This window comes from Numida meleagris, chromosome 4, assembly GCF_002078875.1.
Source record: "Numida meleagris isolate 19003 breed g44 Domestic line chromosome 4, NumMel1.0, whole genome shotgun sequence".
In the NCBI taxonomy this organism is placed as follows: domain Eukaryota; kingdom Metazoa; phylum Chordata; class Aves; order Galliformes; family Numididae; genus Numida; species Numida meleagris.
Window position 1 is genome coordinate 69,924,700 of NC_034412.1, and position 26,011 is coordinate 69,950,710.

Consider the following 26,011-nt stretch of genomic DNA (forward strand, 5'->3'; position numbering starts at 1 on the left):
TATTTCACATATTAGGAAAGTGTTTTCCCCGATAGAAAAAGTAATGTAACAGTAGTGATAAATAAAATAGAGAAAAAACATGATTGTTATGTCTTTCTGAACTTCAAAATTATTTCAGCAAGAACTTAGAAGATTATGTTTTAGGGGATGACATACTGGCTAAGAGGTAGATAGAACAACCCTCTTTTGTATGCCAAGGCTCTTCCCTCCTGCTGACTACAGAATACTCACAAGTTGTTGTGCAGAGGGAAATGGTTGGAATGAAAAAATCTAAGCAATACCCTGCTTGAATTTAGAAACTCAACACCCTGAATACCCACAACACATAACAGGATAGATTTTGGGATTAATTCTAACATTAAACAAAATATTTAAATGCATTTCACAGAAGGAAACTGAAGTCTGCATAAAAGTAGATTTTTGGAAATGGAAAGAGCCATATCAAAGCATTTAGCATCAACACTTCCTTTAAAATTAAAAAATCTGAGTGAGTCTGTTGAACGTGAGAATAAAAGGTTTGTTTGTTTGTTTGTTTTTCCAGAAATTGTAAACATTCTCATAGCCAAGGCAAAAAGCTTTTGAAAATTTGACACGAGTCCATGGAGAATTAGATATAAGAAAAGAGGAAAAATATGAAGCTGTTATTTTACATCAATACTTACTCACATTAGCTGAAAAAAATGTTTAAAAAACTTTGATTAAACAATGTTGTAATTTGTCACAAAGTTGTTTCTTTTTATTCTATTTTTGATAGCTATTCTTGGAAAGCAATGTTGAAATTGGCTACCGTTAGATATTATTCCTGTCAGTTGTGTAGCTTAGGGCCTAATGTAGTCCTTCAGCTCTAACTGCATTTGCAGTGGTTTGTAAGGTAAACATCCTTAGGAACTAGCTGGTCAAGAGCTGATAAAGTTAATTATGGGTAAAATGGAAAAGACCAAGGAGCATGGTAGATTATCTGTGCCTCAACATATTCATTTATACATAGATAAGTGCATATGTTTTTAATTGGAAAAGCACATTGTAATGCTCCTTCTGTGTTTGAAATTGCAAAACTGACTTAGCTGCTACAGAAAGGATCAGAAGAGTCAGGTTATGGGACATTGATCTGAGGGAGTCTGAGGCTCAAAGGTTCAGTCAGGGTATATAAAGTTGAGGTAGAAATAAACAAATGTTCACAAAATACAATATTACTTTGTCAAGAAAAAAGATCTGAATCTTTCTCTCATCTCTTGCTTTTCAACAAGCTGGGGAATAAATATTCAGGGAAAGAATAGCCAACAACTGCCGTACTCCACTGGAAATCATAATCTGTTCTACTATGTGCCACACCTCCAGGTTTCCTTCAGTACTTTCCTCTAAAAAAACAGTTCAGAGTATGGAATTTTCTTTCTTTGCGTTTCACTTTTAATTCTGACTATATGAATATTTAGATCATATTACTTCACTAACATTTTTAATATACTCAAAACATATAATACAGCCTCACCATTTATAATACTACTGACAAAACTTCATTTCTCAAATTCTAAAAGAGTTCTGGAGATACCACTGGATTCACACTGAAGTGGTCTAATTACCCCAAGGAAGGAGTAAACATCTGTGCGCTTTTTACACAATCTTAAAAATAAATAATTACAATTTAAAGAAACAAAAAAGCCAGTTGAGTATGAAAATTATAATAAACTATTTAAGTAAACAAGCAGTAAAATAATTTTTAGAGCTTGAAGAAGCTCTTGAAAATCTCTTTGCAGAGCTACTTTAGAGAACTGACAAAAATATTTGAACTTCAATAACATACTCAGGCATTTAAATCCTCTCTCTCATGATATCAATCTATTTTGTTTTCTTAACATTTCTTCTTTGTTATTATAGTGTAGAATACTTTTAATTTGCCCTGGAATTTCACACTATCAAAATACTTTAGACTGTCTTTAAAATAACCAGCCCGTGCCTAGAGGATACACTGATGCTTCAGAATGACTAACACTATACCATTAAAAGAAAGGGGAAGTACATTTCAGAAGAAATCTTAATTCTAATTGCAAATGAAATTTGTTGCTTGCCTTATTAGTGCTAATTTAGAATACATAATTTTTTATTTGGGGCTATTTTAAAAAAAATATTTCCACACTGTGATTCCTTGCACTGATTTCTTTAATAACCATTTTTATCACTTATTTTGATTGTTTAGATTCTATGCAATATCATAAAAGGTTTCATGTTATTGTCTCATGCAGCAGTTTTCATATCATCTTTGATGAATAATATAGTTTTTGTCTGAAGCTACTAAGGATAATGGGAATACATATCTTGCCCTCTTTTAATTAACAGTATGAGGTAGTTTGATAGAAACTAGTCACAGTAGTTCCAGTATTTAAGATGAAGCCTAATTATTGTGGAACTTGAATACACTAAATGACTTATTTTGAGTGTAATGGTAAAAACCTCTACTTAGTTAAAGCACTGAATCCATGAATCCTGAGCAGACCTCGTGTACAGTAGCAGTTCAGTGTCTGTCTTCTTGATTCAGATCATGCATTTTACTATCGTTTAGTAATTGCATGCTATTTTCTGTAGCCTCTTCTTAGGATTTAGATAACAGTGGCTCCAGATGTCTAATGAAGCTGAATACTATGATTTTAAGTGTTGATGCTTCATGCTTTCATAAAACCAGAAATCTGAAATGGGTGAAAGCCTGGAAGTAAATTTACTAGCAAAATACAAATATTTCAGAATATCATCTGATTTCTTTCATAGTTGAGCTTTGGTGAAGCTTTTATTTGAAGTCTAGTATATTTAATTGGATAACATGGGATCAGCTTGTATATTAGACTTGATTATATGTAGAAGCCTCTAGCATATCAGATAGAGAAATGCTTCTTTCAATCAGTGTTCTCTTTGTAAACAATGTAGCATGAAATGAGACAAGATGTGTACCTATTGTGTACATTGGATTAACTGATAAAAGTATGTTTGTGGACTGGTATTCTATGAACTATCATTACTTTCTACTGAAAAATGTTGTTATTGTTGTTTCCATTTGCATGTTAACTTTCAAGCTATTTTTATTCCGTATTATTTTTTTTTCACATAATTTTCACTTTGAATTATTTTTCCTTCCATTTCAAGGTACTCTTCCTCTCAGTAGAATTTTCCTTCTGAAAAAGTCCTATGCCTGTATCAGATTGTATTTTCACTTTAGCCTGCCTCTATCAACTCATCTTGGCCTTAAATGGCATTACTAATTTAATACACTGTAACTCACTTATGGAGAGTACCTCACTCTTCCCTACTGTTTCATCTAACAGACTGTAGTGGCTTTGCTACCTTTTTCATTAGAAAAGTCACGTCATCCATGATTCATTTAAAAATTCTGTTCACCTTTTGTTTCTGGATATTTATCCTTTGAAAAGGTTTTCCACCTCTCTGATGGTATTCTCTTATCCTCTATCTCCTTTCAGTAATGTTAAAAAGAATAGAGGATACAATCAGCATTAGTGGGACTTGAGTAAAGCATTGATCACTGTAATGAATGAATGAATGAATGAATGAATGAGAACTCTAGTACCACTCTCCAAAGGCTCATCTTATTCTTACTCTTCTATGGGTGTTTTACATTCCCATGCAGAGAGTACTTAGTACTCCTCATCTAAGTTATCAAAAAAACAGCTGTGCTCCATACTGTAGGGAGAAAGAGCCATTAGAGAAAAGACTCCTTTACAGAATTTGGAGTAATGGGGTTATTACTTGGTTCTGAGGTGCAGTAGACACTGATTTCTGTTCAACTTGATAAAAAGATACTTCAAAACAGCTAATAAATAATTCAATTAAATAGATACACAACAGAATGCTTTTGGTGATATTGATCAGAAGCAAGACTCCTTTGGTTACCACTGAGCAGATAATTACAGTGCTGTTGTGTGTGTTTGCAATGTTGAGCAAAATAATTTTTCCCATTTTATAATTATTCTAGTCAGGATCACATTTAGTGATATAACTCATATTCATTCAGAACAGAACTTTAAATATAATATACGAAGGTATGGAATCTGGCAGTCTGTCAGGATTATAACACACCTCAAACACGGCAATGTTCTTGGCCTTGCACCACTGCTGTTCTATGATGTAATAAATCTTTCAACTTCCTCATTTGAGTTAACATCTATTTTACACCATAGGCACAGTGGCAAAATGTCAGAACATTTCTATAAATCTATTCTGCCTGCTAGCTGTGTACAGGGGGAGCAAGGAGATCCCCTACCACAGCTCGAATGGTTCCTATAATCACTCCTACACATATTGTAGCAATTTCTTTCCAGTCCTGCAAGGCTAGAGAGAAGTTGAGGTGCTGTGGAACTGCCAGAAGTGTCTCCTGTCTTCACTTCTTCCCATTTCTGCTCCAGCAGAAGGTTTTATCCCCCAGACTTGACAATATCTGGAGTGCATGATGCAGTGCAGGGCTCAAGAGAAGAGTGCTGGTATTCTACTTTTCAAACTGAGTCTGTATTTGGGTGCAGTGGACTCTGTAAAGTAAGATAACAGCCTATAGCAATAAACAGTGAACTTTCTAATCCACCAGCTCCAGACGCTTTCACCTGACCCATCTGCTGTGAAAACAATAATGTTTGCCACAAATATTTGCACATATTTGATACTGTGAAATTACATGTAGCTGAAGGACTATTGATTTTCTTTTCCTATGCTTGCTTTGATTCCCTAGAACAATACATTGTACATAATATTTGGGAGTTTCTCTTCTGGGAGTCCACACTTTCTCAAATCTAACTGAGTAATTTTAAAAGTTGCAGTTGCTATATCGATTTTCTGCCTGAATCCATTTTGCTAAGTAAACTGATTTAGGAAGTAGGCCTGGGATCATCTCATAGGCACAATACCCAAGCTCTGTCCCTTTCCAAAACACCAAACCTCTATAATCTTTAAAACTGATTTTTATTAGACCTAAGTGAACTGTAAAATGGGAAAACCTCAGATCTGCTGGGTAAGATGGAATTAAATTAAACGAGTTGGTGAACCAGTTTTCCTTCTCTCGCTGTGTCCTTGCAGGGGCAAGTTCTTTTCTGTGGGCTTCCTGACAGTCTGGCAACACTCCCCTACTGCACAGTCCATTCAGCCTCCTCCTGGTGCCTCAGACAAGGATTTTCTCTCCATTCCTGGGGAGGTTGGCAGGCATTCACACCTCCTCCTGCAGGGGCCTAGAGGCCTGCTGCTGCCTCTGGCTCTGGAAGCTTTGCTGAGCCTCTCCTTATTCTTCTGGGGCTCAGTTGCAGCAGTGCACCTTCCTGTCCTGTGCTCTGCTCCCTTTCAGCCTCAGTAAAACCCCTTCTGCTACTTCCTCTTTTCTCCATCATTCTCTGGCTACCTTTACATGACTAGCAATGAATCAGGTTTGGGGAACAAATTTTTTTTCTCTTCAGTGAGTTAGCTTGATCTCGTGACTGGTTACCAAAATGGCTTCTAGGGTGGCAAAGTATCTCCTGCAGTGTGCTAAGCACCTGCCCTCATAGGCCTGTTTGTACTTTTGTAGTGTCTGCTATATTTTTTCTTGCTGCTGTGCTTCTTGCTGTGTCTGCAGTGTTGGAGCTGGTGGTTCTTCAAAAGGTACATGGAAAAGAGCACCCGGCTGCACAGCCCCACATGGACATCAGGCAGAGTACGCAGGGCAGCATTTGCCCTAAGCCTTAGTAAGCAGCAGGTTTTAGGCTTTATTTACTTATTTATGAAATGTGAGAGCAAATACCAATCAACTTGGAGCAGTTGAGGTCACATTGGCCTTTTTTTTTGGACTTGCGTGACTTCTATTGGGGAGGTAGCTGGTAGAGTTAAATGATCTTTCAGCTGTTTCTTAGTAGTTGGTGCCTGTTTCAGCATCCTTGTGAACAAGGAATGCTTTTATCAAGTAATTGTATTGTGATTATCACGCCTCTTTTAGATAATGTAAAACAATCCAAAAGAAAAGAAAGAAAATATTCATAATGTCTGGGGGTTAAATATTCCCCCTCCCACAAATGGCAAGCTGAAATGAGCTTGCATGGTTTGTTCGTTGAGGTTTACAAAAACATGATATATTTCAGTTTTCTTCTTGCAAAGCCAGATGCATGTTCTATAATCTAAATGCACTGGGTCATTTTAATGGTAAAAGCTCTGTGAAGTATGTAAAAGTTTTGTAATAATAGGTAATTATTTTTGTTTTACATGTTCAGTATAACCATCTACATCTATCTGTTTCAGCCGTAAAAAAAAAAAAAGATGAGTTTTGTTTTGCATATTTGTGTTATTTTCCTGGCTTACTAGCATGTGTAGTATTCCTAACTTTTGAAAAGTTTGCATCCCATGAATAGTGGATTAGGAATTTCATAGAACTAAATTTTATTTCAGTTTTATTTCAAACCTTTAAGAGGGTTGAATTTGTTTTGTGAGTCTTCATTCATTTCAGAGCTCCTTGATTTGGGAATAATACTGCTGTTTTAAAATTCAGCTCATGCAGGGACCATTATTAAATTTTATAATAGTGTTTTTCTCTTGAAGTAGTAAACTGTACGATTAGGGATCCATTTGATTATATTAACTGTTCTTTTGTATAAAGGACTGCAGACTTCCTAGAGATAGCTTGGATAAACTAGTATTTGTCATTTTCTAAGAGATCTTGATTTAGAATGGATTTGGTGTTTTTTAATTAATTCATTAACTTAAAAAGCTAAAATAATCTAAGTTTCTTTAGCTTTTATTCGCTGAAAGCATTGATAATAGTACATGCATTAAAAAGCTATAAGGTTACAGTTCTTTCAAACTAAACATTCAAGTTCCTGGCTGTGGAGGGTGGAGTAGGATACACAATAAACTGAAAGCAAAATATGTGGATTGTTAAGAGCAGACCTAAAGTTATTTAGGAAAAATAGTTACGTATAGTTCAAATGCAATTGTAGCCAGTTTGTTAACTTCATTATCCTAGGGCTACGGCTTTTATCTAAATTTAGCTTTGCTCACCAGCTTTGTGAAACTTAGAGGTCAAAAATACCTGGTCTTTGTAAGTTTGATGTCTCGTGCTTAGTAAAACTAAATTGCTGACTGTTTATTTTCTCATTTTATAATCCTCATAACATCATTAGTTTTGTCAATATGTGTATTTGGACTAATGGTAGAGGCTACTAATTATCTATCTTTTGTGGTCTAGTCTAATTAAAACCGCATTTTATGACATAAAATCATCTACGCTATGTTGTATAACAAGCCCTTGAGTTTTTTTTTTCCCCCCCCCAATAAGCATAGTTTCTTCAAAAATAAGTTGTTTTCAAAGTTAAGAAAATGTTTCTATGAACTGCTGTTACCCAACATCAGTGGTAGTATATTTTCTTCCTTATTTACATCTGCTTGCTTTTTGATGTACTTATTTTCTGTGGGTTTATGTCTAAGATACCAGTAAAGTTTTGTGGAATAGTCTTTGAGGTCAGTAATCTTATGTAGTTAAGTATACACAGTTGAAACAAATTGTCATTTTCTCTACATTAGTAGATAATGTTATAAAATAAATTTCCTGAATGTTGCTGTCATACAAATGTATGGAACAGCATACAAAGCCAAAAAGAGGTTTGTAAGAACTCACCAGATGCTTATCTATGTAGACTTTCAATTGGCCCAGCGTACAAATTTCTCTTAGAATACCTATTCAGAAAGCTGCTAGCTAATTTGAAGCTAATTGAAGCCATTTTTAAGGTCAGATCTAAGGTTATTAAAATCAAATAAAAATACAACCTAAAAGAAAGAGTATAGTGATTTTGAATAAAGGGTAGAGAAATCTGACTGGAAGTAAAATGGCTCTGCTACTACGTTGAGTGTGAGAAGGGCAGATGAATATAGTTTATAGCTATGCTATATTTTACTTGCTATCATGGATGACATCTGTAGGTATGGATTTTTTTTTCTGCCTTAAAATGCATGTTTTCTTTATTTATAAGCTGTGTAGAATTAACAGCCAGGAAGGCAACAGGATATTATGAAGAGCTTACACATCAGAAACAAGACAGTCAAGGAAAGGACTGTATGGATTTCTCATGCTATGGATGGAGATAGAGATCTGGACAAATTTTCTTTTGTGAATGAGGCCTTGGGTTTAGGTGATTTCATAATTTCTTATGGCCGTCATTTTGGAAAGGACGTGTGGATGGGAACTAGTTTTTCCACTTCCATGCTATCCTGTCATATATATGCCATGGTCTGTTTTCACAGGAAGCTGTGCCCAGATTGAGCAAACCAGCGAGGAGAAAACCTGACTGATTGTAGGGAAGAGGCAGAAGAGCTGGTTTTCTGTCTGCTGGAGGAAAGAGTTAGAATACTCCAAGGTAGTCTTACCAAACGCGTAGCAGCTTCATTTCAGTGAAACCCTAAACACAACCCTAAACACATCAGGGACAGGTTTGGGCCATATGATTGGAGCAGGTCCTTGTTTTGATGAAAGTCTACTTTATAAAGCCTGTAGGGAAAGGGAAGAGGTGGGCTGAGGGGAGCAGGGTCCAGCATGGGATAGGTTTTATTGTAACGTTTAGGGATGGATGACTGTGAAACATGTGAGTAGCTGGCATATTCTGCTTGAATGCAGGACTATGACATTTATTTTGACAGTCTATGATAAGATGTGCATCTGTGGTCATTCTAATATTTAAACACTGTAATTTGCAGATTTCATAAATCATTTGCACATAAATAAAAAGGTACTTGGCCTCTAGTCTCTTTTAAATATGACTAATTAGCAGCAGGTCTAGTGTCAAGACATATTTAATTACTTGCACTGCTTTTAAATGTAATTCCCTGTGTGAAAAATGCAAACTTTTGTTTTTCTCATGATCAAAAATAATTGTCATTTTTCTTTTGCTTATGTATTGAACTCAGACTTTTGTTGGTCTTGTCTGACCAGAAAAAAAAAAATATCAAATTTCCCTTTCCTTCTCCCTATTTGCCTGCCTTAAATGCAATTGCAGAACAATTCCTCCAGCCTAGAATGCATTGTAGAACATGTCTGTCCATCCAGAACAGCTTTCTTATTCGTTGATTGGCAATTGTAGTTTGTTATAGCACAAAGCACACAATAGCATTTCCTTTTCCAGACTGAAATTACCTCATTGTTTACATTTTTTCATTTCTCTCTTTACTCAAAGAGTAATGAGTACAAAGTTGTGCTGAGCATTGTAATGCTTTGGTAGCCGTATTGAATTTGGCAACGTATTTGCATTACTGAAAGGAAAAGCATATCTTTGTATTCATTATTGCTTAATTTTGAAAGAGAATATCCTGGAGAGTGGGTTTTCTAGTAGTTCAGAACTGCTCATCACTGCAGCTTCTCAGGGATTAGCAAAGGTTGGACCACAGTGAGTAGTATACATAATGTTCTTCTGTGCTGCAGTGAACTGCCAACAGTGTTGTATGTCTTGACTTTTAATAAGAATTGGAGTGTTTTGTACGCTGTATGAGGGTTGTCAGTATGAGATGTTGAAAGGGGGAAGTTCTAATGCAAAAGGCACTGTATGCCATTTCTATGTTTGTTTTGGCAAAATAAACTTTTTTTTTTAAAGGTGTAACTTCTGTAACAGCTTTTAACAAGAACAGCCATTACCAGCTGAATTTTCCCTACTTCTTATAGATGCAGTCTTGTATTCTGTTGCAGATCTGCGCTAGATGGTGTCCTAATCTCAGGGCACCAGGTTGTGCTAGTGCGGCCCTTGTGAGTGAAATGCTTTTCTGTAGACCAGGAGCACAAACTGAGCCTGGTTAGGCATAATGACATGGCTTGGCCTGTTGCTTCCAGGGAGAAGATGTAAAATGCTCTCTCATGATCATTGTATGTCCCTGTTGCCAACACTTCGTCATAGCACTGACGCTACTTTTGTGCTGCAGCTTTACTGAACCCAAGTGCTCCTACCACTCAGGGAGTGGAGGAATGGTGTAGAAGGCTGATGCTGAATGAGACTCCGCAGCATGTCAGGTAACTGCTCAGCACGTGTTGCCAGACCATGCCTGAGATGTATAGAAACAAGAAACACTTGATCATGGATTTGATGGAAAACTGTTAATCATCATGAAAACGAGAATCACATTCTTTTTTGTCTAAAAAGCATAGTATATATTTAGGAAATGTTGAAGTCTACTGATATACTTTTAAGTAATATTTTTATAGAGGCATGGGATTTATTCAAGAATCCATTAGTATACAAACTGTTTTTAAACACCACTTAAGATTTTTATGAGAAAGCCAATTTAATGAGAAATTACTTTATGAAAGCTGTCAAACAAAGCAATATTGCCCCCTGTGAGCTGAATTCTAACACTTTCTATGTAACAATCAAACCATATCAGGGCAGCATTCTCCTAGATATTTTATCCTTCTTAAAGGTTATTTACAATTATTTGCAGTATTTGTCATACAAATCACAAAGTCTTAAATTAATATGATTAAATAAATTTTGAATAGCTTACTAATGTTTGTAAATACTGTTAACTTGCTTTGAGAGTAGCACTGCTGGAGATTTCCTTGTGTTTTGAACACCTGTGGACAGCAGGTGTTTGTTTAGGAGGTCACTCATGTGGTTTCAAATTAAAGCAGCTGTTCTGTGGTTGCTTACTTGTAGGTGTGGTGGTGAAAGTAGCTGATTGAGGAAATAGAAGAAATATTATAAAACAATTATTTTGATTGTATTGATCTGGCATATATGCCTTGGAATTTGCAGTGAGTGGGAGAATATGTGCATTACTGTATAAGCTTTAGAAGTAAGACTTGTACAGGAAATCTAATTATTAATATTTATGTCAAGAGTTGCTATTGTGAATATTCCACTGCTTTTTTTTTACAGTATTACAGTCTTACTAGGAGGCTGTCTAATCCTTTTATTTAAGAATTTTAAACTGTGCTTTTTGAGGAGGGGAAAACATAAAAATAGTCACAAGCAAATTGAAGTTCCAGAATTATATTAATATATTAAACATTATGCATGACGCTTTTTAAAATGAATGGTACTGGATTGAGATTAATTAGGAAAAGAGAATACCGTAAAAATGTTGATCTCTTGAGAAAATGACGCTGATGCTTAATACAACTTCTAGGTGAGACAAGTCAGTTTATTTTGTATATTGTGCATGTTTTGTAACAATTAATACACTTGAAAAATAGAAAACCCTTGTGACTGCAAGACTTTTTTCTTCATTATATTTACCTGTATTAGGTTTTTAAGTCTCATCTTCCTTTACTTCTATGTCATCTTTGTGTTTTAAGCCCCAGCAGAACGGAATATGAATTGTTTGGGTTTGTTTTATTCATCTTCCCTGTATTTGTGCTCATCTTGGGAGGATATCTTTTTTGCTTGCAAATTGAGATTAAGAAATAGTAAATGATTTAAGATAATTTTGATAGGTCTGGCCCGCAAACAAAAATGTAGTTTGAATGCGGGCTTGTTATTCATTTCAGCATACATGTTAATGGTTGCTAGTAGCACTTCAGTCCAAAACAAGGCCAGCTATATACATTGAAAGATCAGAGTAAGCCTCTGGATTTCTTACATATAAGTCTGGGCATTAACAACTGGACAATATTCCTTTCTTGCTTACAGACTGTGTATACTGTTTCATTTCTAAAATGCATCATTATATTAAATTACTTGCAGAAGCTTTTGTGAAAGGCTTATTTCCTCCTACCTGATGAAAGCACTTTGAAATTGCAAATGAAAAAATGGTAGTCCATCGGGCTCCATTTTTACATTTAGTTCTTGAATTAAGGAACAGGAATTTGTAACACTAGACTGCTTCAGTTTCAGCTGTTTTCTCTGTAATATATTTTTATACTGGATTAGAATTAAGTTCATCAAAAATTGTACTTTATGTTCAACTTGAATTTTATGTAAATTATTTTTCTATTTATTAGAATTGAATAGAATTGTTCATTTGGAAAGGACCTTCAAAGATGTTCAAGTCCAATTGCCTGACCACTTCAGGCCTAACCAAAAGTTAAAGCATGTTCTTGAGGATATTATCAGAATGCCTCTTGAAAAATGATAGGCATGGTTTCAGTGATGAAACTAAAACTAATTTTATCAAATATTAATTTTGAAGTGAATATTTTGATCACTTAATACAATTTGGAGTTGTTATTATTACTAAAGAGTAAGGAACATAATTGAAAAGCATCCTAAGGCTGAGCAAATTTGAATAATAGAGACAAAAAACCGTAATAGCAAGTTAGTGGCATTTTATACAGCTATTTTTATTTGCCACAGATATTACAAAAACTCTGCATCCTCTATAAGGTTTTATCTGGAGCCGTGCTATCTGCTACATGAGAGAAACATGAAGCATTCATGGGTGAGCCTTATGACTGCTTTTTTTTCACTGCATATCTTTCCTTCACTTCAGATGCTCCGCATGATACTGTTGCAGATGAATGCACATCGGACTTTAATGCAAACCCTCTTTTGTTCTTTCATACTTCTCCTTCGATAAAGATTTTGCTAGCAAGATCAACATGTATGTCTAATATTACTCAGAAAATTTTTCCTAGCTTTGTTTGAGTGTACATAGGAGCTAAGTGAAGTCAGTTATTCATGTTTAATCGATTTTCTATTGGCACATGTGCCAAGATGCATGTTTATTGGGGAAAACCAAGTACCATTGCAATGTGTGGTTAAATACTTACACGCACATATTTGTAGTACACAATTGCATATACATTTATTTGTATTGTAATTATTATATGTGGATATATTTATATACGCATTCATATACTAATCACAACATTTTCATCTGTATTGCCATTTGACTGTAAATTCACGTTAAATTTCTATACTCAGGTAATATTTTAAATACTATTAGTAGAGCAATGAGTAATTTCATCATGTATGCATGCCATCTTACTGATAAAAGTGCAATAAGGCAGGATCTTTATCTTAGTATGTATTGAATAGAATGAAGCATAATAACGTCACAGTCATGCTCGGAAATTTAGTTTGATCATATAAGCATAAAATAATGCAGTGCCTATGGGCTTGCAGTATTTTTTTCTCTGATGAATGTATGATTATGCACAGAAGAACCAAAGCTGTTTGATGGCATACTGAAGGCAATTGGTGTTATTTCATTCGGTGTGTGAATAAGTCTAAAAAAAATGAAAGAAAGGGAATGATGCTAGAACAGTGAACAACCTGTCCATATATGAGTGTGGTCTCACAACATGTGGTATGAAGATAGTGATGTTCCTGGAAAAAGAATTCAGATCAAATATGCTGCTTTTCACTATATATATGTTAAAGTCAGATTTATCTTGTTAGGCTGCAAATTCTGAGATGCTGCTGTTGTTGTGTGCATACAAGTGTGACATAGGTTTGTGGGCATAACTACGTGCAAACAGCAAAGTATTTCAGTTTATTACATTCAGAATAGTCTACTAAGCACTCTTGTGACTGATGACTGAAGCTTTCACTTTATAAGGTTTTTTTGCTGAAGTTTTTAATGTATAGTTCAATGCACACACATTCCAAATTCAAAATGATTGTTTCTGACTAATGTGTTCTGTCCAAAACAGGTGCTAAGAGCGTAGGAGTAGAATGCCCAAAATGATAGAAAGTAATTTGATAACATTTATGGAAAAAAAATCATTGAATTAAAGAAATAAAACTCATGTCTGAAAACATGCATTTTATTGTATCCAAGTGCAAGACCTATCTGGGAAGATAGGTAAGGGTATAATCATGTTTCTTCTAAATGATTCAGTAATACTAAAAAGGTCAAATAGCCCTTGAAATGAAGTGAGAACTTCAATTATGTTGCTGTAGTTCAGATGATATTTTATAGGCTAGAACTTTGAAGCATAATAAAAAGTTCAGAGGTTTATATTTTTCTTATGATACTAATGAAGCCATTTCTAAGTACTAGTTTACGTTCACTTGTTTGCCATTCTAAAAGATTTTGGAATATTGAGAAAAGCTCAGGAAACAGTTACTGAAAAGTATTTAAGCTCATCTAATAAGATTTTGGAAGTTGTTTTGATTTATGATACAAATTTTGTTTCTCAGGGGCGAAAAACAGCAAAAGATGGCTCTTGGATCTGGGGAAAAAAAGTTGGGAGAAGATTTAAGATGCATAAACAGGCAAATCCGATTCAAATTAAAAACTGGTTCACTACATTTAACTGAAAATAGCATATCTGAAAGTATAAGGGAGATTCCATGATTCTTCAAATAACAGTGAATTTTTGAAAAAGCAGTTAATGTGTGATGCAGAAATTAAAGCCAGTAATTTTATGTGGCATAGGTTTTGTATAAGATGAGGGTGAGTTATCTTGCCATGGCTTTCTAATGCAGAATATCTCATATCTAATGAAATGCTTGTAATGATACTATTTATTTTAAGGTGAACACTTTCTGCTTCCTTAAAAAAAGATAATAATAAAGTATTTCTTCATTATTCTATGCTTCATACAATCTAAATTATTCTAAGTTGTATTTTGCCTTTTCTTGTTCATATTTAACTTGGCCAATAGATAATTGAGGATGGCAGATGGATGTAATATATTCATAGCTTATGCAGATATTTTAATAAATGTTAGAAAACGAATGCAAAGTACAAAATTCAGTGTGCTTTAATTGATTGTTTTTCATTTAAAATCAAAGATATCCAAAAATATTAATCAGAGAGTCACTTGAGGAGAAAGGAAGACATATTTATTGGGTTATTTCAAAACATAAATCATCTTGGAAGCATCAAAAAATATTGTGTATGCTTTCAATATATCATTCAGTATGACCTGAGTCAAATACCTAGTAAATCTTTCTCAGTCTCTGCCTGATTTATTGAGATTTAGAATTTGTTTTCATCAGAAGACTTACCTTCCTGCTTATGTTTACGGGAATAATTAATAAAATAAACAAGCGTAGATGTGTCGTGTGGGTGCTTGCCGCAATTGCTGATATATGAATGTAATGTTAAGAAACAGAACTGTACCCTACCTAATAAAAATCACCAAAAAAGGTATGGGTGCTTTAGGAATAGCAACTATATTGCATTTATTTGTGAGCAATTGGTTGCACCTTTAGCAACATTTTTTTTAATCTTACAATTTCTTTACAGCACCTGAATTTCCTCTTTGCTTATACTTGAAACTCTTGTCACACAGCATTTATTTTTAGCTTCTACAAATTAGTTTTTTTGAATGTTATTGTTAACATTTTACAGGCTGCCCACTGGGGAAGAAGGCATTCTACAATAGATAGCTGATCCTGCAGATGTTATGAAATTCACACTATAGCTTCTGTTTGTGGAATAATTATATGGAGCATATACATATGTCTTCTTGAAAGTAATGTCTCCTACTTATTTCCATGATACAAAGAGCATGAGAACACTATTTGGTAGAGCAAATTCTCAGCGACAAACACTACTTTTCAACATAGTCCACCATTAGCTATGCATTTTCAGAAGCAGTGAATAAGAGCCTGCGTGCTGTGTTCATAAAAGTCTGTGCGAGCAGAGGTGACCCGCCGTTTCTCAACTGCTACAATGATGTCAATGCTAGGAAAATGCTGCCCACATAGTTCATCTTTCATTCACTCAAACGGAAGTCAGAAACTGCCAAGTCTGGACTATACAGTGGATGTGGTAGAACAAGACTGGTAATGAGCTCCATGGTCTTCAAACTGAAATGGGGCCTGGTGTTATTGTTTTGCAAGAGAAGGTTTGTCATCTTCTCTCTTCTCTGTCTAGACTCTGGAAATTCGAGTCTTCAGCTTAGCCAGTGCTGGGATATAGAGGTCAGAGTTGACGGTTTATTCAGGTTCCAGGAAATCCAGAAGGGTCACCCCTTTCTTATCCCAAAAGATCGTACACATCACTTTACCACTGTGGGCTCAATCTTGAACTTCTACTTCAATGGAGAATTGATATGTTGTCACTAAATGGACTACCATTTTGACTCTGGTAACATCACTTCTTGTCATCAGTAACAAATGTGGTCCAGGACTGTCATCTCAAATTGCTTCAGTATCTCCTGACAAACATAGAATTGTTAAGGTTGGAAAAGATCACTAAGATGATTACAGTCAATTACAAATACTGGATTTCCATATATTTCACAGACAGCAGTGAAAAGAGTGTGTTATATTAGGGCATATTTTCATTTTTATGTGGAATTCTTCATTTTTCAAAAGTATTTTTTGTCAGTAGGGGAACAGATATCTGATATTATATTGTCTCCAGCCTTTGTTAAGAGAGGAAGTTTACATGACTGTATTTAATGTTGTCAGTAGTAGGCAGAGGTTGTTTTATATTTGACAGTTTTGAAAGGCTGCACACAGGATCCTGAGAGGACCACCCAAAATTCAAAATGAATTTCTAAGTGTTTTGTCCAAATGCTTATTCAACTCCAGCAGGCTTGGTTCTGTGACCATTGCCCTGGGGAGCCTGTTCCATGCCCACCACCCTCTGGTAAAGAATCCTTTTCCTAATCTGCAACCTGACCTTCCCCTGATGCAGTTCCATGCTATTCCCTCAGGTCCTGTCACTGTCATCGGAGAGCAAAGATCAGCGCTGCTCCTCCACTCCGCTTGTGAGAAGCTGTAGACCATCTTGAGGCCTGTTGGGAAACTCCCCACGCTTCCCACAGGGTTGCCCTCCAAAGCGCGCGGAAGCCTGACACTCAATGTGAGGTTATGCAGCTTCAACTTTATTGTAACAACACACCATCTTATATAGCGTATATGCTTCCAGGGATACAGGGTCCAGGGATACAAGCTCTATGCAGCGCGCACGCTAACAATATCGTTACCCGAGTAATCTCCATATATGGGATATGTTGTTAACTACAACACTATGGATACAGAATATTATGGATATGCTGAAATATACTAGAACACACTGGAAACACCACATTCCACGTATCTAGGGATTACATCATTACATCATAAATCATTAGTAAATCAGTAACTACGTGCTGCCGAGCAAGCTGTTTCTCAACAGAGGCCTCTTCTTCTATGAGAACAGAGGCTTTCTAGGAGAAAGTGATCTATACATCATGTTCTGACCTTAGTTGGAACTTTCAGCTTAGGCTTTCTCACCTGCATTAGGTAAATCTTTGTTATTTTTGAATGACCTAAGCATCATTTCTTCTAGGGGACATGGTCTTGGGCTGGACCTTTCTTAAAGGAGCAACAAGGACTGCCTCAGTAAGGCAGAGCTTTTCAGTGACACTGTGTAAAGGAGGCATCATACCCAAGGGGAGGCTTAAGGATTGGAGGCTATACAAAGCAAATTGTATTTTAACAGAGTGAGAGTGGTGGGCAGTTGTGATCAAAATACTGTCTTTATAAAATGATTGAGAGCTGAGTTAGTCTGCAATACTGGGAAGTTCTGCCATACTCTATGGGAAGCAAGATTTGAATTTAAGATAAGGATAGCTGCTAACAGGTGTGAGCCATAGCATCACTGAGAAGTAGTTAGAACATTTCATTAGAGTTATAACAAGCAGTAAAGACTGTATTTGTCATTAAAAAAAAAATTAAAGGCTTTGCTGGGGATCTCCATATGCTCATTTTGTACGTAATATTCTTTATTTTTCTAGTGTTTTTAAACTCCTATGCTGACATATTTGTCAGGATTTTGACTGCCTTGTTAACAAGAAAAAAATGAGTTATCAAGAGCTTTTTGTTCAACTGGGCTGAATATATTATATTTATATATATTATATTTGGTAGGAGGGACCTAAATTAATATTTAGTTCATCTATGCTTAAATTGGGAAGAAAACTCTGCTTCTCTCGAATACTTTCAGTTATTTCCGGGAATCATTTCTGATTTATGATTACAGAAATGGAGTTTTATATGTCTTTCTTCAAATTCAGTCTGGCAACATATAATCTTGTTTTGAATTGTTTGAAAGACTGGAATATGACTGTATCAGATTACTGAAGCAAAACTGCTCAGTATTTATTTAAATGTGGAGAAACTGTATACCATTCATGTCAATATTACTCATTCAGTGCTGAGAGTTTTTTTTATTTTCTGTTTCAGTAAAATACCAGATTATTATTGGAAAGAATTTTGCATTTGCCATCTTGTATCCTGAATGTATTTCAAGTATTATGTGCTTTTAGAAGGTAGGATGATCCAATTAACATATAAGGCTTGATTTTGAAGTTGAGGGGGTAGGGTGGAAGGGAACCCCAGTAGTACTGTATACATACTTAGTATGACAACCTTATATGAACTGATCTTAAGTCAAAGAGTAGTTCATAGCATGATAAAAATGGCACCGAAATCAAGTAATGCCTCCTATTTATTTCCGTGGAAACTACAACACATACAAAGAGCATGTTAACACTACTTGATAGAGCAAATTCTCAGCTACAAAGTATTACTTTTCAATATGGTTATCACCATTACCCAATTCATGTGGATGAGCTGAATGATGTTCTTAAAAGCCTCATAGACTTTCTCCCTTCTATAACAGAAGGGATGAATTATGTGTAAAAGGGCTTAAAAGATTGTATTGTATCCCGTACAGATATACTATGATACTTGACATGCGAACTTGTATTGTACTAAAAAACTGACCTTGAATATATTTTGTATTGTTTGCATTATTATTGTAATCATGTAGTAATTTTTAGAGAAACGTAGTTTGGTTTTGTCAGACTGAATGGAAACAAGAAAGGAGTTCCAAATAAGTGAAAAGAAAAAGTATAATGAGATATGAAGTAATTAAGAGTCTGATTTTCTTTTTTTGTAAAGAGATAGTTTATATATATATTAAAACATTTTGTTACTTACATACATTAAAGATATTATATATCTAATTTATGTGTCCCAAGACAATTCATCTTCACTCAGTGTGGCTCAGATAAGTCAAGAGATTGGACCCAGTGGTTGAGACACATGTAAAATTGTCCCTGTGAAATTCCCTACCAGGAAGTGCTACAGGAAACTTGTACTTATGGTTCCTAATTGCAAGTACGAATCTTGTGTCACTCAAGTAAATTGCAAGCCAAATTACCACACTCAAACACTCAAATGCCTTGCAAAGAACAATGGAGGAGTGTAACACCCCCCCCCCCCCAGGTTCTCATATATTCCTGCAACTAATTGTTACATTTTTAGATTGGATAACAGTTTCTTATTTCATCTCAGATCTACAAATTCTTTCACAACTAAGTGTTAAAGAAGGATGATATTTCTTATGTGCTTGCTCATTTGCTGTTTAATTTAAATTTATGAAATGTAAGCCTTGTCTTTAAGCAGTAAGCTTTATTTGTAACTTATTTTATCATCTGTGTTACTGAGATATAAGAACACTTCTGAAGACCTTTGATAATTTTGCACTGAAGTTGTAATATTTTCCCATATTTCTGCTGTTTGTTTGTAGAATGTCTGTCACTTCAAGTCTGCCTGGCATAACATGTTTCGTGCGTAATGATGTTTTACAGTTTTTTAAATGTCCATCTGCTTAAAAGATAACAGAAAATACTGCTCTAGCCATGAGAAGAACTATAAATATGTCTTTTTTTGTTTCTCAATAGTGAGCTCTAGGATGAAGTCTAGAAGACTAATCTTGCAGGTGTTTTTATGTCCAAAGGTCATATATTTTGTTGACAATCACTCCTACATACTGAATTGCAGTGATTTATTTATCTTATGATGTATATTAACTCTTCTTTGATTATGCCCAGAGTTAGTTTTAGACAGTCTCACAGTTCATAAGAAGTGGTAGCTTTCAACATTCAGATTCTCTGAGTAGAGAACAAGAATTCAGGAATCCAGAGTTCCTTCAGGAGTTTCAGCCACTCAAGCTGTGCCTTATGCTGATTCAAGGCTTCCCAGGATCGATGTTATTTTTTTAGACATGAAACTCTTTAGGTGTTCTTGGTAATCATGTTACTCTTCCTGTACACTATCCTAAATAAATGAGTTGACAAATAACAAAACCAATTACCATAGATACCTTATTGTCCATTTGGATCTTCCAGAAATGATTTTCATGGCTTCAACATTTTCTTCTTTACTTCATTCCTCTCGATGTTAGGGTGCCAAGCTCTACTTTTAGTTCATAAGTATTTCAGTATAGTGAACTCGAACCTTCTGGAGCAGTCTTAGAGTAGACACATTTTGATGCACTAAAGCCTGGAGTGCCAGGCATTGGAAATAAAGTAGCACTGATAACGTTGGAGCTCTGCAGCTTTTTACTGGGATATACTCAATAAAGCATAACACCAAAATATTTAGATTAGTTACAGAAGTAGTTGTATAGTTGAATTTGTAGTTTAAACAATTTCATGTAGGAAGAAAAATACCCTTAGTACTAATTTAGTTTTGTGTAATATTTTGGGATTCTTTCGTGGCATTATGTATATTTTAGTCTTAATATAATGAAATGCTAAAATCCTTTGGATTTAGTTTAAGTGATGGTGGTAGGAAATGCAGGAGCTTGTCAATGTATGTGTGTGAAGGAATATTCTTGCATAATATTTTAGAAGTGTATTTAATCCTGAAAGCTGTGCTTTTTTGAGTATGGCGCAGTAACATCTTTATTTCAGCTTATTTTTGTCTTTTATTAATATGAAATAAACATTGAATATAAGTTTTTCTTTGCAAGAAAGTGAGTTTTTTTCCTTGCATTATGCTTGTATAAAGAAGCTTTAAGTAAGTGATTTAACCTCAAAATCAATACAAGCTTACCCATTAAATTTATTTCTTTTATAGGTTACTCAGTGCAATACACTACCAGAAAGTAGAGGAATCCAGTTAGTACTGTTTTGTCTTGGATTTGTTTTCATAATTTTATTAGGGAAATAAAAGATATAATAACAATAAAAGAATCGAAATGTGTATATTAGATGTGATAGCTAAGTGACCAGACACAAGCATAAACACGTATAAACTGAGTTTTGTCTCTTTTATTAAATTCAGTTGAGAAACAGCTTACATTGTGTAACAGTTGCAGAATTCATATTTAGGCAAAATGCAATTCCAATTCAGTTTATAATGATACTTTAGGAGACACTCCTGTTATTAACCATGTCAGTCCAATTGCTTTTCTCACTGCAATTTTAAATTAGGCATAATCTGTTCTATTGATGTGTGAAAGGAGGGGAGGTAGGGGAAGATTTTTTTTAAGCAAATCAAGAATTTGAATAAGCAGTTGGAAGAAAACAGTATATTGTAGCTGTGTGAAAGTTACTTTCTAGATTTGAATAAACGTAGCTACCTTAATTAACAGTGCGCTTTCTCAAATGCAGTCTCTCCCAAAATGCTTCCGAGTTCTGTTTTTGTCAGACAGATTTTTGCTGCCTTGTTATCAAATAACCACTGCATTTCATTTCAGTTGTTTTCATAGGATCTGTTCCTTCCCCTCTCCTGTGCCTTCATACACAAACGAATAGAATGTAACCTGGGCAAGTGAGACGACTTACCACCTCTGTTCTGGATCCGTAGTTCTGCACAGGTCTCCATATACAGGAGCACTAGCATGTTTATTTTATGTGAGCGTATAGTGAATATGCTGTTAACTCCAAAATGTAGGGACTTTTTTGGTCAGACAGCTTTAACCAGTAAGTTTCATTATGCAGTGGATCTCTTGTAGGAGCGTTATTGTAGAGGCCAGTGGACTGCCGACATTGTGGCTGGAATTCAGGATCAAAGATGCAGATCACCATAGGAGGAAAGACCTAAGGAACCACCCCTACAAAATTAATGTCTTTTCTTCTCATTCTTATCATTTCAACACTAAAAACAAAAAGTAATTGAAAAGCTGATTGGGAAGTCCAAAGTAAGTTCTTAGTCGAGTTGAAAGTTGCACTGTCCTACCTCTCCAGAGGCTTGATGTTTTGGCTGTATTGTTTTTAAAAATTACTTTTTAGTTTAATCAGAACTTCTTCCTGGCAAGCTAATCACTGTGATCAGCACCACCTTTGCAGCCAAATTAGATTCTTCTTTTAAGTGTCAAGATGTCCAAGTAGTAACGATCTTTAGCCTTGTTTAGGCTTCCACTGTAAAACCTAATCAGTAAGCTGTGAATGCTCCCATGTAAGTTCTTATGACAGAACTGAAATTACTGTTTGGCTTAAAAAAAAAAAAAAACCAACAAAAAAACCCAACCAAATGAAAACCAAAAGAACAGCAGCAACAACAAAAAAACTGCCATGAAAGGAGAAAAAGTAGCATTTCTCTGAATAAGACTGGAGGCCTTGGGGGGAGGGGAAAAATATGCAATGAAATTGTTGAACATAGTTTGTAAGACCACCTTTAGAAAATTGTTAAATGAGCATACTTATCAGAAAAGCACTTCAAAATTCCATAATATGTCATATTAGTCCTTTTCATAAATTGTTGTTTACAGTGTATATTGTATTTCCTTACCAAATATAACTTTTTTCATAGAATTACATCAAATAGGTGTATTTTGCCTGACTCTCCAGGCATGATGATAAACTGCTTAAATCTGCTTCACAACCAGCTGTGACCTGTTGGACCACTGTATGGCATCCTGCTCTTGGGAGGGGTAGGCTAGAGGAAAACCACAGGGGGATATTCTGTCAAAACATTGACTTAATTATTGTAATTTATTGTTTTTTTTTAGAGTACGGTTCTGTCTTTTATGTTTTCTACTAGATAAGAAATAACTACAGTGGCAGAAGTGGTAACTTTTCCTCTTATTTAGTGCACAAGAGCTGTTCATTTTCTGTTTAATTTTTTTTTTTTTTAAGATAAGGTGTGCTTCGCTAGAACAGTAGGTAAAACTTGAAAGGGATCATTACAAAGTGGTAATACAGGACAGAATCACTACGATCTTCATTGCAGCCCATTTGAAATGGAAAATGTTAGTTAAAATAAAAGGAAGGATAAATTGGTAAGAGTAGGCACTACTTAGATGGAAAAAAAAGCATAGTATTTGAAGAGGGGATTTTCAGTTTAACAAAAGCCTACCCATTAATTACTGACTGGTAGTTAGTTATGTTTACTTTTTCTAGCTACTAAGCACATTTTCTTGCATGCCTCAACTTTTGGAGCTTCTTGCAGCAAGGCATGTAACTTAAATTAATATTACTGGAAGGCTTCAACTTTTTTTTTTTTTTTTTTTTTTTTTTTTTTTTTTTTTGTATTTCAGGTATTTCTCTCATGTTTCCTGATGTTTATAGCCTTGTTTAATATTTCTAACCTGTTGTTCGCCATGAGAAACCTTGTGTACTCTAGCTGTATTTTGACATGAATTGAACTAATCCTTTTATGTTGGAGTATTGATTAATACTTGTTTTATTGCATTGATAACGAGGTGCTACAGGCAGCAGCAGAACCTGACTGCTAAAGGCTGCTAGAGTAACTAAAACCTATGTCTGTTCTGTCTTCCCATCAGGGATCATGTACTAACAGTAATTTCTCTTGAGTCTTCAATGTTGCCCTGGTTTTTGTTTACTATATTCATTCTTGGAGGCATTTTCATTCATTTCTCTTATTTATACAGGCTGTAGTTCCTCATTAGGATTCTGCCATTAAGTTTTTCCTTAATGGCTCCTCAGACTCTCTGTACTCTTCTTCCACCATCCCAGCAATTTTATCTTCCTGTCTTAGGCTTTAGATATTTTGGTGCAATTTTCTAGTTTATCATCTAAACTTGTATTTAGTCTTTAATCTCTTCTTACGCCCGACTTTTTAAACACCAAACCATATATTTAAATGCAGGAGTAAGATTAATGTATACAGTAGGTAACTGATTTTTCAGCTTTATGATAACTGGCAAGTGTGGCTGCTTGAAAGTGAGGGTTTGATTTGATTCCGTATGTCAACTTTTTGAAAATGAACAGTTCAAGTGAAAAAAAAGTGTTTAATTTATACTGTTAACATTAATCATCTTTAACTCAATAGGCTGAATGTAACCTCTGTATATTAGAAGGTTTCTGCTTCCTCTTTTATGGTTAGGAGCTTGCAGGAGCTTCAGGTTACTGTTTTGTGATTTTCTCTGGCTGTCAGAGGTGGAAGGCTGGAATTGTTGTCTCTTAAAAGAAACAGAATTGAATAGATGGAAAGATTTTACAGTTGAACTCTGGTTTCTGTTAGGTTTTAGTTAAAAATTCATTCAAAAACCTCACAGTTTGAGTAACTTTGTGATAAAGCTGTCTTCAAGGCTTGTAACATACTTTCAGGGAAGACTGATATTGCATTTAAAAAAAAAAAAAAAAAAGCTAGATCAGAATTTTGCTTTGTGAAGTATGGTCTTCCAGTATGGCATGCTATTGATTCAGAACTTCATTGTTTATCTGAGGAAAAAGGGACACCAATTATACTGCTGTGGTTGCAGGAGCTGGAATTAAAGAATTAATCTCTTGTTCTAGCCTTTTGTTACTTTCCAAGGATGGCAGCCATTCTCAAAGAGACAGTGTTTTTTTTGTTTTGTTTGTTACTCAAGAACACTAATTCTTATGCCCTACTACTGGTGTGCTGATGGCCAAAGCATTTATTTTTAAGAATTAACAATTCTAGTAACTAGAGTCTTTAATAAATGGAAATCATTGTTGGCCTAAAAAAAAACCTAATAAAAATTGAGTGGGAGACCAGACTTATCCAATCTTTATGTAGCTGATTGGACTGACACTTAAAATGGGATAAGAATGACAGGAATGTGTTGCAAATTAACATGTTCAACTGGCAACAATAAGTTTTGCTGTACAGGTATTCAGTTTTTTATAATAAATGTCACAAATTGTGAGTTACTCACAGCTGTATATGCTTGACATAATTCTAAGTCATACACTGCAAAAGCTGACATTGCTGAATTATCCCACTATTGCTCTGAAAGCCATGTGCAATCTTAGAGGATTTTAGTAGTACTGAAAAGTAAACAAAGTTTGGCCACATTTTTTTTCCAATGTTTGGTTTACAGATTAAATTTTAAAAGACAAAAAGCCATGCAGTTACAAACTGCAGAGATTTGTTGTCCTCAAATGCAGCATTACAGTTCTGTTTAGTTGAACTGAAAATTTTATTTAGCAAATGCTTTCTTGGACAGGAAAATGTTATAGTCAGTCAAAAAGTGTTTTTGAAAAAAAGAACAGTTTTAAAATTTTCCTGATGTAATTGTGTACGTTAACTGCTGTACTTTGAACTCACTTTTTCTTACTGCTGTGTAAATGAAAAAATAATCATTTTGCATGAATGAATTTAGGGAATGTTGTTATGCTTAAGTGGGTGGAATACTTAAAGATTTTTTTGTTAAAAAGGATTTGAAAAAAATAGTATTCATGGTTTATTTGTGTATAATCAGAATCCATTTTAATGAATTTGATTTTAATCTTAAAAAAAGTTGTACTGAATAGCAAATTCCACTTGCTTAATCACAGGCAGGAGCTGGAATCCAAGTAAGTAATTTCTTTTTGACAAGATTAAAAAATATATATCTGAAGCTCTATGATAACTTGTTTATACAAAGAGAATTTCCAGCTTCAGAATCTAAAACAGTGATTTCCAAACTACTGGGTTTGACTTCTGATTATTTCAGATCTGCAAGTATATGTTTAGGTTATCTATTTTTCTCTAAAGCTGTATATTACCCTTATCTTCCCACCTTTCTTCTTCTGCCTCTTCCCTTAAAAAAAAAGTGTTATCCACAGTAGACTGAACCTTGACCTCAGGGTTTTGGAAGCCAGAAATTTAAATGGTACAGTTCCACGTTAAATAGTACATTTAAGAAAAAAATCAGATCCTTTCTGCCAGAACTGTGAAAGACTAATTAAGATCTGAGAAGGAGAAAACTCTGAAAGTAATTGAGATTCTATAAAATAACCTTTTAGAGTTTTGATAATTCCATTGTTAGTCTGAAGCTTATGTCTGTGAGTGAGTATTCATGTTTTTGCATACATTCAAAATGTTAACTGTATGAAAATGTAAGCTGGGTTAATATAGTCTTAAAAATAAAAGATAAAGAGGTTTTTAAAGAGATGTTAAGCTGAGTATTAAGGAAAATTAAATGTTAATATGAC

At 34.8% G+C, this 26,011-nt stretch overlaps 1 protein-coding gene and 1 long non-coding RNA gene across 8 annotated transcripts in view; one reads left to right on the plus strand and one right to left on the minus strand.

Annotated features, from left to right (window-relative positions):
- The window catches only part of SGCZ (sarcoglycan zeta), a 389,479-nt gene that overhangs the window by 134,343 nt on the left and 229,125 nt on the right, over positions 1–26,011 (plus strand). The gene's annotated exons all lie outside the window — the stretch shown is intronic.
- On the minus strand, positions 14,696–20,070 carry LOC110398239. Its single transcript, XR_002438280.1, has 2 exons — positions 16,510–20,070; positions 14,696–16,039 (listed from the first exon to the last, which is right to left on the minus strand). It is a non-coding gene; the product is annotated as an uncharacterized LOC110398239 (long non-coding RNA).